Genomic DNA, 16,252 nt, shown 5'->3' on the forward strand with positions numbered 1-16,252 from the left:
AGGCTCTTGATCATATGTTGTTTCATGAAATTCTCCTCTATCAGCCAATTCTTTTTGGGATAGTGACACTGTGCACTCCTTCCATCTTCTTGTGATGCTTCCCAGGTCATTAAACATTCTGCCTTCAGCATCCTTAGGTATTGCAAATCAAGGTTTGAATTTGTTCCTCTCCTGTGCTGTCCCTCCACCCTCCCGAGCATGACATCCCTCTCCAAGGACTGATCCCACCTTGTAACATGTCCAAAGTATGTCAGACAAAGCTTCAGAATCCTTGACTCCAAGGAGCAGCCTGGCTTCACTCTCTCCAGGTTGAACTTGTTTGTTCTCCTAGCAGTCCATGGTATATTCAGTACTCTTCTCCAGCACCACAGCTCAAAGGCATCAATTCTCCTATCATCGCTAGTCATTGTCTAGCTCCTTGGAGGCAAGTAACTGCAAAGCCAATGGCCTGGGTCAGACACACCTTAGTCTCCAGACTGACATAGTTGTTCCTCAGTACTTTGGAGAGGTCCCTGACAGCAGACTTTCCCAAAGCAATTAATATTTTCATTTCCTGGCTGCTGGTACCAAGAGTGTTGATTGTGGAGCCAAGCAAACCAAAGCTGTTAACAATCTCAATCTCTTGACCATCTATCATGATGCTACAAATCGACCCAGTGGTGAGAATCTTTGTTTTCTTGATGTTCATCTTCAATCCATATTGAAGGCTGCAGTCCTTGACCCTCCATGGCAAGTGCTTCAGGTCCTCAGTTTCAGCAAGCAGTATTGTGTCATCTGCATAACGCAGATTGTTGATGAGTCTTCCGCCAATCCTGATACCACACTTTTCACAGAGCCCAGCCTCCCAGATAATCTGTTCTGAATATAGATTGAAAAGATAAGGAGATAGGACACATCCTTGACACACACCCTTCCCAGTTTTGAACCATGCAGTGTTTCCTTGCTCTGTTCTGATGACTGCCTCCTGGTTCAAGTATAAGTTTCACATAAGCACAAGAGTTCTGGGATTCCCATTCTTCTCAGAGTCAGCCACAGTTTGTTGTGATCCACACAGTAAATTGTCTTTGCATAGTCAATGAAACATAGATAGACATTCCTCTAGTACTCTCTGCTTTTAGCCAAGATCCATTTAGATATATAAAGCAAATATATAAATAAGATAAATGTAGAAAATATATGTGAAGAGATTGAGATTGTTCACAGCTTTAGTTTGCTTGGCTCCACAGTCAACACTCTTGACAACAGCAGCCAGGAAATTAAAAGACGTATTGCAATGGGAAAGTCTGCTGTTAGGGACCTCTCCAAAGTACTGAAGAGCAATGGTGTCTCTCTGGAGACTAAGGTGCATCTGATACGGGCCATGGTCTTTGCAATCACTTGTTATACATCAGAGAGTTGGACAATGACTAGGGAGGATAGAAGGAGAATTGATGCCTTTGAGCTGTGGTGCTGGATAAGAGTATTGAATGTACCGTGGTCTGCTAAGAAAACAGACAGGTTCATCCTGGAGAGGGTTAAACCGGTCGGCTCCTTGGAGGCAAGGATTTTGGGGCTTCATCTGACATACTTTGGATGTAGTAAGGAGAGACTGGTCCTTGGAGAGGGACATCATGCTTGGGAAGGTGGAAGGACAGCACAGGAGGGGAAGGGCTTCTATGAGGTGGATTGATTCAGTGACTGGGGTAATCGGGATGGGCGTATCGGAGACAGTGCAATTGGCATATGTAGAAGATATATCTATATATATTTGGAAATAGGAGTGTCATCCACTTTCTAAACAGCATGCCTCTGGAAACTATGAACTTTGATATATGTTGATAGTTATAGAAAGGCTTCAGGTCTTTTGTTCATAGGGTCACTATGATTTGTGCTCAACTCGAAGGCAGTCAACAACAACAACTTATATAAATATTACATATATTTATATATCTATAAATGTAACACACACACACACACGTGTAGTACATTGTCAAGCTGGAATCAATCGATAGCTGGGTCTCTAGAGAGCTTTTATCCACTTTTCTTCTTCAAAGCAGCTAGTGGATTTGAACTGCATACTTTTTTTTTGGTGGTGCAATTTCTTGCCCACCTGGTCACCAGAGCTGGTATATGGAACTCGAATGAGTGAAAGTGTGTTTGATTCAGACTATAGTCTTTTCAGTCACTTGTTACACTGCTGAGAGCTGAACTATGAGTAAGGAAGGCAGAAGAAAAATTGATGTCCTTGAGCTTTGGTGTTGGAGAAGAGTACTGGATATCCTATGGACTGCTAAAAGAACAAACAGATATGTCTTGGAGAAGATCTAGCCAGAGTGCTCCATGGAGGCAAGGATGGTGAAGCTTTCTCTCACATACTTTGGGCATGTTTCTAGGAGAGGCTATTCCTTGGAGAGGAGCATCATTCTTGGAAAGATGAGAGGATGCTAAAGGAGAAGAAAACTCTGAACTAGGTGGATGAAACAGTGACTAGGAACAGGTTCGAGCATGTCAGATATAGTGAGGATGGTACAGGATAGGACAAAGTTCAGATCTGTTGTTCATAAAATCATTATGGGTCACACTTGACTCAATGGTACCTAATAACAATACTAAGTCTGGTCAATTTTGCCATGTTGCTAGGTTTAAAGACAGCCAATTCCAGAAGTGGAGAAAGATTTCACTTCCTTCACTGCCACCAAGAAGAGCCAGGAGTGAATCACATTCTTTGAACCTAAGGTCCCTGTGCTAAGAACCCTCTAGACTCAGGAAACAATAGAAAGATCTAACAGTGGAGAAGATGTGAGACAGTGAGAAGTAATAGTAAACGTGGCAGAGAAAGGACAATAGCAGAACAGGCAGGCTGGCACGAGATGGCCATGGTAGGTTACTTTGGTCAGGAAACCTACAGTTAGACTCGGCTGTGGAGCCTATCAGGCAATGCAACTGCAATTAGCATATGAACTCATGGAACAAAGGAGTTAAGTTCATTCTGGCAGGAAAATTCCTATTGGCACCTCTGGGCACTTCTTGGACTATCTAAAGAGTTTTGTAACTCTTAAATGAGCAAGGTAAAAGCTGAATCAAAGGGCTAAGGGACCAAGGGGCTAAGATCTACCTGTTGGCATAGCCAAGAACAAGTCCTGGCCAAAGAGTTGTATCCTGAGTCATTTCTGATACTTCCCTGATAAACCTCATGATTGTGAGCATGGTCTGTGAGTTCTGTGTGGCCATTCCAAGAAGCTACTGAGCCCTGTGGAGAAGTAGAGAGTGCTGTCAGAGGGATAGCTTGTGTCAGAACTGGTGAAACATTTCAAGAGAGGAGATGTATCTTATCTCCACCTTACAGGAGTGAGCTTTGTGTGACTGCTGCTGATTTTGATGCTCTCTGTCTCTCTCTCATAGAGTTATTCAAGGTCTGAAGCCACCACATCACTTTTCTAGGGATATTTTTTTTAACCTCCAAATAACAACTTGTCCCCAAATCTAATTTTCATTAAGCCTGGGGAAGCTGTGTTTATAAGGTCATGATCTACCCCCTCCCCACCCCCCCAAGGCTCTTATTCTGTTTGTCTTTGACCAGCTATGGGTCAAGGGGACCAGGCAGAGAGAAATCTGTGAGGTGTGCAATTATTTTTCAGCCCCTCGCCTCCTCTGTTTGCTCCAAACTGTCCTTTCCAGCACCCTTCACCTCTCAATTGAGACAGTCTTCCTTTTCCACACACACTGCAGGCTCTACCTTCTTCACGCCCTCCCCCTCCTCTGTAGCCCAAACCAGCAGGATCTGATCACCAGTCATTTACACTAGATAACTGATAGTCCGGTTACACTGTAACTGGACCGCCTTCACCAAGGTGTTGCCTTCACAGGTATTGACTTGTTCCTGCTTTTATCTCTGAACAGGGACTGATAGGCTCCCCAGCCCTGAGCCTCTCTCTGGGCCTCCACTGAGGCTCCTTAAGGACAGGAGACGTGACTGTGTCCCCACAGAAGGCAGAACTCAGCAGTACTCGGAGGGTGTGGCATTTCTATTTTTAAAAAAGTATTTACAGATCTTATTTGTTCTTAGAACCAACTCTGACAACATGCAGAAAGCTAGAAAAGTTGATGATATAGAAATTATGATGTTGCTTACACAGAGGAGGGCGGGCAGAGAAGAATGATATACAGCTGTACCTCTTTTTATTGCCCTCTGCCTTCTCAGGCTTTGCCAATGTTGTGCTTTGCACAAATTATAGGTTTGTGAAAACCGCACTGAGCTTGTCTCCATTGTCTCGACAGTATGTGCTCTTTTTGTGTTTCTGTGATCATTTTGATAATTATTTCAGCCTTCTTCATAGAGTTATTGCCAAAAGAACAAACGAACCTGTCTTGGAGGAAGTGGAACTAGGGTGTGCCTTAGAGACAAGGATGACAAAACTTCTCACATAATTTGGGCCTGTAGTTGGGAAGTGTCAGTCTTTGGGAAAAGATACCATTCTGGGAAAAGTAGAAGGTCAGTGAGAGAGAGGAAGACTCTCAATGATATATGTTAACACAATGACTGTAACCACGGACTTGAACATGTTGGAGATTGTGAAGATGGCACAAGAAAAGGGAGGGTTTGATCTGTTGTTTATAGGGTCCCTATGAATTGAAGTCAACTCAATGGCACCTGACAACAATAACATTACACACTTGAAAGACTACCCAACCGAACTCAACCCACCATCATCGAATCTACTTGACTAATAGTGACCCTGTAGGACAGAGTAGAACCTCCCACAGGGACTCCAAGGTTGGAAATCTTTATGGAAGCAGACTGCTTCAACTTGCTCCTGCAGAGAGTTTGATTGGTTTGAAGCACCAATCATTGGATTAGCAGCTGAATTCTTGAACCACTGACTTACCAGGGCTGTTTTGTTTTTTTAAAAAATTTTTATTTTACTGAGGCTCCACAATTGCATGCTATGCATCGGAGAGCTGGACAGTGACTAGGGATGATAGAGAGAGAATTGATGCCTTTGAGCTGTGGTGCTGGAGAAGAGTGTTTAATATACCATGGAGTGCTAGGAGAACAAACAGGTTTGTCCTGGAGAGAGTGAAGTCGGGCTGCTCCTTGGAATCAAGGATTCTGAAGCTTCGTCTGACATACTTTGGACATGTTGTAAGGAGGGACTGGTCCTTGGAGAGGGACATCATGTTTGGGAGAGTGGAGGAACGGCGTAGGAGAGGAAGACCCTTGATGAGATGTAGTGATTCTGTGATTGGAGTGGTGGGAGTGTGTCGGAGATGATGAGGTTGGCACAGGATAGAGAAGGGTTTAAGGGCTCTTGTACATAGGGTCACTATGAGTCACAAGCAACTCGATGGCACATAACAACAACTACAACAACAACTCTGATTTATTTACAAAGTTTGAGTACATTGGGTTCCCCCACCACAAAAGATCCTTCCCATTTCCTTCATCCCACCCACCCAATGAATTGTGCAATCCTGTGATTAACTCCCTCCCCTCATCCTCACCCCTTTATTTCCACCCTTTCCCCCACCTTGGATCCTCATGCTCATTCTACGAATAATGGTTTTATACAGTATTTGTCCTTGTGGGACTGAGTTAGTTCACTCACCATAATGCTCTCCAGTTCCTCCCAAGTTAGGTAGTGACTTACGAAATGATTGCTCCTGCACGTGCTGCATAATATTGCATTGTACGAATGTACCACAACTTCTTCATTCATTTGTGGTTGGATGTTTGGGCTGTTTCTATGTCCTTGTGATGGTGAATAATGCTGCTATAAACATTCTTACCAGGGCTGTTTTAATGGACTATAACCAAGTGTAAACATGTAATTTACATGCACTAAGAAATGAAAATATTTGTGTGGTTTTCTGTAGTGTGTCTGTAACCAAATTCACAATACCTTTGAGGTGAAAAGGAGTGCTGGAGGTGAGGGCTGTGAGACTGCTAACCAAAAGGTCGGCAGTTTGAATCCACTAGCTGCTCCAGGGAAGAAAGACATGAAGTCTCTTCCCACAAAGATTCACATCCTCAGAGACTCAACGGAGGGTGTCTGTGAATTGGACTAGACTTGATAGCAGTGGGTGGGCTCCCATGGGGGAGGAAATAATCATTATCTAAAGTTAACACCAAAAGTCATAGTAGTAGTAATCGTCATCATCATCATCATCATCATCACAGCATAAAAATCTCTCAGAAGACTCAAATGTGTTGTGTGCTGCGGTGTTGATTCTGACTCATAGTTAACCCACATGGCAGAGTAGAACAGTCCCATGGACTATTCTTTGTTGCAATCTCCTTTTCTCCTTAGGAGCTGCTGGGTGGGTCTTCTTAGGCTGGATTCTTTAGAGAAGTAAAACCAATGAAGAATGTACACACACACACACACACACACACACACACACACACACACTGGCAAGTTCCAAAAGCATGAGTCCGACATCAGGAGAGAGGTGTCTGTGAGGACTGATGAGTCCAAGGTCAGCAGGCAGGACCTCAGACTGCTGGCTTTAGAGACTGCTGAGTACAAAATTGGGGACAAGACAGAGATTAAGACCTAAATTAGCAACAAGCTAGCTAGGTTTGCCAGAGTCCATCCATATACTCACTGAAGGCCATGCCACTGAGCAGACTTCTCGTATATCACATCAATGCTGAGCATATCATCATGTAACTGCCTCTGATCCTGCCTCACTAACATCATAGATGTTAGGATTAGAGCACTTAAGATAGTTTTATTATACAGAAAATTATGGTGACGGTGGTATGTAATATGAACCCTCAAAATGAGTACAGCCACCAATCTCTTGATTAGCAGGTGAGCAATCAACAGTTGAGATTCCAAGATTATTTTGATTATCAGTAAACCTCACAGAACAAAAGGTAGTGAGGAACAGAGAAGCCAGAATAGCTTCAGGGAAGAATTGAAGAGTTGTATATTACCTCAAGAGTGCATGTAAACACAATATTCCACTTCATAATATAGCATACCCATGTTTGTTTATAACATAAAAATGATCCCCTGTCTTCCCTGCAAAAATCTCTGTAATGTGGAAGCTCTGGGACATATCAGGTTCTTCCATGGGCTTTACTTTTCTTTGATCCCCTCAGCATACCCTGGTTTGGCCACAGCCTTTTTGGTAAAAATGTTTCAAGCTTTGATGAGAAATGGGATGAGAGGAAATTTGCTTGGTTCATGTTAATAGATCTTAAGGAAAATCCAAGGAAATCTTTTTATCAGGATTGTGGTTGTGAGAAGGGGTGCCAAGTGGGCTGGACTCCCCCTATTTTATTTACTTCACCCCACCTCCCCACCCACCTCCGACAGCCTCTGTCCATGTGGGACGCTTGGTCTTGAGATAGCGTGGGCTGGAGGAGTCCAGGTTCCTTTTAGATCAGTTCTCTAAAGCCAGGAGACTTGAACCACCTATCATGGGCCTCCTTCTCTTGAATCTTTCCCTCCTCAGACCTGGACTTCCTTTCTCCTATTATTCTCAACTTGTTGCTCTTAATTTCAGTCCCTCATCCTCATCCTAATCACAGTTAGGCTTTGGTGGTCTAGTGGTAGGAAGTTGAGCTGCAATTCTGAAGGCACGCAGTTCTAATTCACCAGCTGCTCCACGGGAGAAGGATGGACAATCTCCTCCAATGTGATTAACTGCTTCTGAAAACCTACTGGAGGGTCAGATATGAGTCGATTCCTAACCTACGTTACATAACAATAAACCTGGTTATACTTCAGAATCTTCTGGAGGGTTCTGACTAAATATATAAATGCCTAGGCCTTGTCCGTAGGTGTTCAGACTCATTATGTCTCAGTGGGATCTGACCATCTGTATTCAGGAATAGCTCCACAGATGAACCACCTGCTTGGCTAGTCCAGGGAATCCCTGTATTGCCCCACACCTGCCTCCTCCTTCCCCACAACCTCTCAAATACGTTTCTTGTGTTGTCTGGAATAAGTGATGTAATTTTATTGGTTAATTATTAAGTTTTCACATCATCACTTTTTAAACCTTGCAGTCTCTGAAATGTCCCTCTGTCTCCTGTTCTATCTCTACCTTGTTAGCCTTTCATCTTTATTCTCATCAGAACCACTTTAGGACACTCCTGGAGCTAATCCGAGTCCACTGAGGCTCTAGAAAGAAGGGAGAAAAAGGAGTCACTCTATATTTTTCTGTCCAAGAGGTCAAACTGAGGTCAGACCTTTTATAGAGATCCTACTCTTAGTTCCTGAAGCCCAGATGGTTAAGTGCTTATCTGATGACCGTAAGGCTGGAGGTTCAAACCCACCAGCTGCTCCATTAGAGAGGAGGCCTGGAAATCTGCTCCCGTGAGGACCACAGCTTAGGAATCCCAATGAGGCAATTCTGGTTTTTCCATACAGAATCACTGTGAGTTAGAATTTACCAAGGAGCGCACAATAGCAGGAACATTGTTGGAGCTTCATTAACCCTTCTAAACCTTTCCAGAACATTTGTAATTCACTGACATCAAGGACAGCAGTAGTCGCTGTTGGTTTGAACACATCACCAACTCCTTGGGAGAAAGTTGGACAGTGTCTTCCTGTTGTTCTATGTTGTTGTGTACTGTCGAGTTGGAGCTGACTCATAGCTGACCCTTCAGTGGATTTTCAGAGGCAGTCAGGCCATGGTCTCCGCAATGACTGGTTAATGCATCAGAGCTCTGGGCAACGACTAAAGTTGGTAGAAGAAGAGTTGAAGCCTTTGCGCAGTGGTGCTGGCAAAGAATCTTGAACACACATACCATGAACCACCAAGAGACCAAACAGGTCTGTCCTGGAGAGGGTAAAACCAAGTTGCTCCTTGAAGGCAAGGATTTTGAAGCTCCATCTCACATACTTTGGGCATGTGATCAGAAGGGACCAGTCCTTGGAGAAGGATATCATGCTTGGAAGGATGAAGGGACAGAGCATAAGATAGATTGACAAAATAACTGGAGTAATGGGGCTAGGTGTGTCAGAGAGAGTGAGACTGGCTAGAATAGAGCAGGCTTCAATGCTGTTGTATTTAGGGTCACTATGAATTTCAGTCCACTCGACAGCCCCTAACAACAATGACAACAAACCACCTAGGAGGAGATTGTATATCTTTCTCTTGTAGAGCAGCTGGTGGATTCGCACCACGTGCCTTCGAGATGTCAGCACAGGTCCTTACCATGAGGCCCCCAGAGCTCCCTTCAGCCTTGGGGACCCTGTAAAGGATTGCTATGAGTGAGAATTCACCTGATGGCAGAATTAGTGAGTTAGCCATTAAGTCGATTAGGACTTGTATAGAGATTCTCTCCCTTCCCCTTCAAAGTAGCACTGCCCTGTCCTTGCCTTTCCTCTGTGGAGGAAAGCTGACAGGTTCAAACAGTCAATCAAACTTTTGGGTGACAGGTAAATGCTTTGCCCATACTGTCAGAGCATTTGTAGTGGGGACAAAGTGAAAATTTAAAAAGAAAGAAAGTGAGCTAAACAAATGCAGTACCTCAGCCCAAGAAAGCACTCTAAGCACTAGGGACAGAGCAGTTATTCTGGATTGGGAATCTTGTTTTGGTGTTCTTTAAGTGGCAGCCACTTCCCATGGACTAGATTGAACAGATGAAGAATCTCTCTCTCTCTCTCTCTCTTTCTGTTTGAATGGCACACTCGAGTTTGCTGCTTGCAAGTTACTTCTTCCTTATTAGGGAAAGGACAAATAAGGGGAGAGAGTTCCTCCCAATGCACAGAGTGATCAAGAAAAATGACTGAAGTCTGTAGAAAACACCCGTGGAAGGTCAATATGATCAAAACCTGACTCCACTTTTTTGCACATGACCTTGTTCAAAGAGCCTCGGGCATTTTGTCCTTCTCCAGTCCAGCCCAGATCCAGGCTGGCCAAGGTGATGGTGGAGGAGACAGGGGCCAAGAGAAACACTCCAAGTAGGAATCTGAAACTCCTTTGCTACCGGGAGAAACTGCCTTTTGGTCTCATCCTAGTATAGCTCCTAACCCAGAGGAAAGTGGGGAGATTCTGAAGAGGGGGTACCATAGCCTCAGGGATCTGCTTATTCCCCGAAGTTTGAACAGGAATACATCAGCCCAAGATGATGGACGTGCCCCCTGGGTGGCCCTGCAGCTCCCCAGGAAAGGAATTGCCCAATTAATGAGCACTGCAGGCAGCTGCCTGCAGGCCAGAGTCAGACCCCCAGGCTCCGGCTCTGGAGCTGTGACAGCTCCCTGGAGGTTTGTCGGAGGTTTGTCTCCCCCTCTACTATTAACAGTTCCCCTCCAATTTATGCACCCCAAACATCAGATTCTTAAAGCTCCATCATATATAGAACAGTCATCTTTTGCTTTCTTTCCCTTCATTCCTCCTTCCTGTCTGTGTTTATTCCCCCGGTTAAAAAAAAAAAATCCCTCCCAATGGGGGGGAAAAAAATGCAAACAAATAGCAATGCATAAATAAGAAAGCATAAATTCCCATAATCTAATTTTCCTGAGATAACCAACTCTAGCAGTTGGCATATGCCCTTATAGTTCTTTCTCTAAGTGTGTTCAAACGCTTGCTATGTGTCATGCTGTCTCTCTCTCTGCACGTCACTCACGCTGCCTCTGCTTCCTGAAATGCGCTCTCTTCTCTTTGGCCAGGCTGACTTCTATACATCCTTCTACATGAATCCTCCTCTTTCTCTTCTGGCATCCCCTAGTCTGGACTAGACACTCCTCCTTGGGCTCCTTCACCTGTACAGTCTTGTCATCACACGTAGCATAGCGAGACATCAGTTTTGTTGATGTGTCTATCTTATCTTTCAGCGAATGACTCAGATATAGGGACCAAGGCAGACCCCTGCCTCACTAGGAACACCTTTCTACCAGCTTGTCCTGATTTCAGCATCCTCCGTGCACAGCACTCTGCCAGACACACAGCTGGCACTTAACAGACATTTGTTGAATGAATAATGAGCAGGAAAATACATAAGCAAGTCTGGGTCGCAACAGTTGTTCCCACCTTGAGATCTTTCTAGCAAGGTGGAGAGCTACTGAGAGAGGCAGCTGCCCAGAACAGAAGACCTTCATGCTGCGTGGTCCCATGAACTGCCAGTAACTTAGAGGAGCTGTGAAACCTTGGTGCAGGATATTGTGAGGGTTGGAATTTATGAAGTGAGTTCCCTCCCACGTTTTACCACCACCAATTCCCTAAACTACATGAATAACAAGTGTCCTCTTTCCTCAAGCCCAAAGAGATACTTGGAAATCAGGTTTCCAATGGAGGTGACAGAGCATGTCATGAGTGAGTTCCCAGGGACAAAGCTGTAGACATACCGGGAGGTCCCATAACCTTTCTAAGTGTCCTTCCTCCACAGTGAAATGAGAGTGCTACTAATAATACTTACCTCACAGGTTTGGTAGAAAGGCTGATTGAAAGACAAATGTTAAGTTGTTTTGTAACTTCCTTGTCCCCCTCCCAATGGAGTTCAAGGTAAGATCAAGGTCCTAACAAACCTGGGCTTATGCTCCGGCTTTGCTCCTCACTTTAGCGATGGCTTTGGGCCTGCTGCTACCTGTTTCTGAGCCTCACTTTCCTCATCTATACCAGCCTAGATGATCTCTAAGTCACCTTCAATTTCCAGCATTCTAAACACTCTGAAAAAGAAACTGTAGAACAAAACTCTCAGTTACAGCACAGAGGTTTTTGCACTAGCAGGAAGGGTCTCTTTCTCTCACCCCGAGCACAAACCTCATTCACAGTGACCCTATAGAACAGGGCAGATATGCTCTACTAGGTTTATAAGGCTGTAGACACAGTAACTGTGGCAATGGGGTTTTGGTGTGTCAGAGTCTGAGACTGGCTCAGGACAGGTCAGGCTTAAGAACTGTTGTACACAGGGACGCAATGATTTGCAGGTGACTCGATGGCACATAATAACAACAATAACAAAACAAACATTTCTAGGAGAAGAGTTCTGCATCTTTCTCACATGGAATATGTGATGGGTTTGAATATCTGTCAGTAGCTGAGTATCAAAGCACTGCACCATCAGAGGTTCTCTCACTCTCACCAGGGCACATGAATTGGGATGCTGAGCTCTCTTCCTGACAGTCCATCAGCTGGTATACTCCCAATCTTGCACTTCTGTGCTAGAACAATATGACATTATTTGATGTGGCAAAATCCCAAGAGAGCTTCGAGGTCTCCATAGAGGAACGGATTGGAGAGGACTTGTGTCATGTAGGGAGTTCTGGTGGCCTCGTCCATAAAGAGCTGTGTTGGCAATCCAAAGGCCACACCTCTTCCCTGGTTCAAAGACACCAGTGGGTCTGAGGGAGAAAGATGGGCAATCACCTGCCATGTGATTTACAGCCTCAGAAACTCAGTGGAGGGTCGGAGGTATGTCAGTTCTGACTTGACAACAACGGGTTGCGTTGACTTGTTTTGTGTGTCTCTTATTACATCTGACTTCTTTAGACTCTGATCATCTAAGAATAGGGTCAAAGGATCAAGTTCTAGAGTTTGTTCTTGGAGAGGGCAGCATCTATTTGGGGAGAGAGGAAGAATCAGTGACCCTGACTTTGAGAGTGATGGAGAACTTGCTGTGCCTGGAATCTGCAGGAGATTCTCATGGTGTGGGCTTGAGGTGAGCTTGGAAAGATGCTTAGGTTTTGACTATGTGTTTAGGTGCTTAGGATTTGACTATGTCATAGAGGGTGTGAGAGGTGGGAGTTGAGAGTTAAGCATCAGAGGATAAATGACAAAACCAGATCACTGGAGAGGAAGGAGGTGGTGTCTCCTAAAATAACATCCTTATTGATTGGAGTGGTTGACCAACTACTCGATTCCTGAGAGGACCAGACAAGGCTGAGGACATCTTTATTTGGAAGTCAACTGCAAACAGATGCTAAAAATGGCTATCTCATCCCCAAATAGGTATCTCTAAGCTGGGTTTTGAGTAGGAATACAAAGAATACTCACAGAAAATCTTCCAATCTTCACATTAGATCACTCCATGAGGTGCATTTTTCTAATGCTCACAGGCATCTAAGGAGGTAGGTAGGGTGTAGTCAACTCAGTTCAACCTACTGCCATCGAGTTGGAACCAATTCATAGCTGACCCTTAACTGGGTTTCTGGCTATAAATCACTCGGGAAGAGATTGTCCATCTCTCTCCCTCAAAGCCTCTGGAGGATTCAAATTGCCAAAGTGGCTTGGCCTTTATGTTAGCAGCTCAACTCTAAGGATTTTGCCACCAGTGCTCCTTGGGTGTATTCGTTCACTCTTCAGATGAAGAAACTATGACTCTGAAGTGCCAGGCACCTGTCTCAGATCATACAGGCAGTTAGTGACAGAGCCAAAATCCAGCCCAGTCCATACCTGGCTCTAAGAGCGCAACACAGGCTGCCTGGGACCCTGGGCTTCCCCTGCAGTGGGGGTAAGGAGATGGGAAGCTTGAACAAGAGCTGACTGGATCTTAGGCAGTGGGGTTCTGAGACTGCTTGGGGTGAAGGGACAATGGAGGATGGGTGGCTGCTGTTCATTTTCAGCCTGGAGGATATGGAGGTGCCAGGAAGCTCAGTAACCCTGAGCTGGTTGGTCAGGTTCAGGGACAGGAACAGCTCCTGAGAGAGAAGCAGAGACTCTGAGAGGCATCTAGACAGACCTGGAGGTCACTGTGGAACAACTCACTTGGATGGCTGTTGCCCTGTCATGAGGCAGATGAACTCTGCCCATTTGGTGCCCTGGGATTGCGTGAAATCTCTGTTACCACAGAGCTGCTGTAGGCCCATGACATTCCCTTTCCAGGGAATCCTGCTCCTCCCTCCACCAGCTTCCAAATGAAGTGATGGTGAAGAGGGGCTCACTCGCCTACAGATCGTAGGTCTCGTCCCACCTCTCCATCTGCCTCCTATCTGACTGGAGCATCAAGACTATGGCCTTATACGAAACCAACTGTTCAGCTTTTATCGGTCTCTGGCCTCGTGGAAAAAGGACTCATGAGCAGAGTTCCTGGACCATCAACATCCTCTGAGGGTTTTTAGGAATGAGCTGGCCAGCCCTCACCCTAAATTTACAGAGTCAGAATTTGAGGGCCTGGGGCTCACAACCAGCATGTTAACGAACTTTCCCAGGAGTTCTTGGGCATAAATGGGACAGGCTGAAAGTCATTGCATGAGGTCATCACACCGGTTCACTGCTGGGGGCTGACTGGTTTCCTGGGATGCCAGGAAAGACTCTGAGTTGGTGGCAGTAAGATAAGACCGGTTGAATGAGCAGAGTTTCAGAAACAGGCAGTGGGTTGGCTGGCGGCCCTTGAAGCAGAGAACTGCCTTCTCACCTCCCCGTCTCCCACCCCCGCACCACCCCCACTATCAGGCGTCTTCACACAAGAGCTCTCTCCCACTGGCGGAGCCAACCAGGAATGCTCAAGCTGGGTCCAAAGAGGAAATCTGAGGAAGGGCTTGGACATGGGCCAAGAGGAGAGCCAAGGAAGTGGTGAAAGATATTTTTAGGATTAGTTCTTCCAGAAAAGGCTGAGGGGGCACTTTATCACCATCCAAGAACTTGGAGAGGCTTATTTATTAGATTCTTGACCAAACAGACAGAGAGATTAAACGACAGCGGAGAGGGCTGAGGCGAGAGGAGCAGACTAGAAAGAGGGTGACGTGGATCTGGGAGGGAGGCTGTGCAAGTTTCTGTCTTGGTGTTCTGTGAGAACAGTCCATACAGTTGTTCCTTAAATACTTGTGACATCGACTGTGCGCCTGGTGAGGAGTCTCAGTGGCATGATGTGGAAGCATATCAGGCTGGTGGTTTTCATTCATCAGCTGCTTTGGGAGAAAGGTTTATAGCTTCAGAAACCAGATGGAGGGTCACGACAGGTCAGAGTCTATCTGACATTGGCTTTGGTTTGGTTTGGTTTGGTTTGGCTTTGGAATGCTTATATTTGCTCAGAGAGGGAGTGGGCCATGAAGAAGGGACATGTGTTCCCTGCCCTCATGAGCTGAAGGTCATGTGGAGAGTCCCTTCTGTCAGGACAGCCTATCTCTTTATGGGGCAATCCTGTCCAGGGAGATACCAGGGTGGCACCCAGAAATGTGCTTCTTGCCCACACAGTCTGGGAAGGGAGATGAGTCAGGGGTCCCAGGGGGAGTAGGTGGAAGGCTGAAACGATCTTCTGTGGAGTTTCAGTCCTGTGGAGCTGCCTTTTCCCTTATTAAACTACCCCACTTTGAATGTTGGCTTCCAAGTATATCATTCTTTTTCTACAAGTGCAACCTTCACAAGACTGAGGAGTCTGTCTGCCCCAACGGGTATCTCTGGCTTCCATAGAGCCTGCAGTGATCAGAGTCTGCCTCAGAACCAGGGGCCTAGAAAGCTTGCTAGGCTATGAGGTGCCCACTGCTCTCCATTGCTGGTTTGTTGGATAGCTCTGTTTGGTTCAGGTTTCTCTGGGAGCCTGCATGACCAAGAAGTCACATCTACTTCACCATCATTCACTCTGCACATGCAAACCCACTGCCACTGAGTCAAGTCTAGTAGATAGCGACCCTCTTTCCAGCTTCCAAGGTTTGTGGTGCATTTGAATGGTCAACCTTTCAGTTAGTAGATTGACATGTTACACATGATGCCACCAGGTCTCCATCTCAGTACATTAAACCAATATATTTTTCTTTCTTTCTTGAAGATTTCTGGAGCCGGGCGCTGCCAGGGGAGTGAAAGGACAGGTTCATGCATTGAATCTGTGCAGCCCTTTGTCTCATAGGGGGTGACCTGAATTTATAGAATGAAGCAACCAGAGAGTGATTCAGGTCTAAACCCACAAGGAAATGGGAGTACAAACCTGGATACCCCAGTTTCCTCATTAACTCATAACCCCTGGAAAGTTTCTTCTCTTGATTCTCCCTGTGTAAAATAAGTGTGATAATCTCTCTGTTTCCCCCAGTGGAGGGAAGGGTGAGTAAAGGAATGGCTGGGAACAGAGATGAGTTGTGCTAACTTGTTAACACTTGTTAACTTCTCGGAAGACTGCTGAATAGTTCATATAATTATCTCCTTCAAGCTCCTCAGAACCATATGAGGTTGTTATTATTATCATTTCTAAAGAGGAGGAAATTGAGGCAGAAAGAAATTGGGAAACTCGCCTAGTAAGTGGGTGAATTAAACTTGACTGTCAGGTCAAGCTTAGAGAGTTAGGAGATTAAATGGTTTCACAGGATTTAGGGTTGCTTTCCGAAGTTTTCAAGCTCAGAGACATTGAACTCTACCTTGGACTTTTGCCCAACACTGTTGAAGA

Source organism: Elephantulus edwardii, unplaced genomic scaffold, assembly GCF_000299155.1.
Source record: "Elephantulus edwardii isolate Elephantulus edwardi_28Jun2011 unplaced genomic scaffold, EleEdw1.0 scaffold00063, whole genome shotgun sequence".
Classification (NCBI taxonomy): domain Eukaryota; kingdom Metazoa; phylum Chordata; class Mammalia; order Macroscelidea; family Macroscelididae; genus Elephantulus; species Elephantulus edwardii.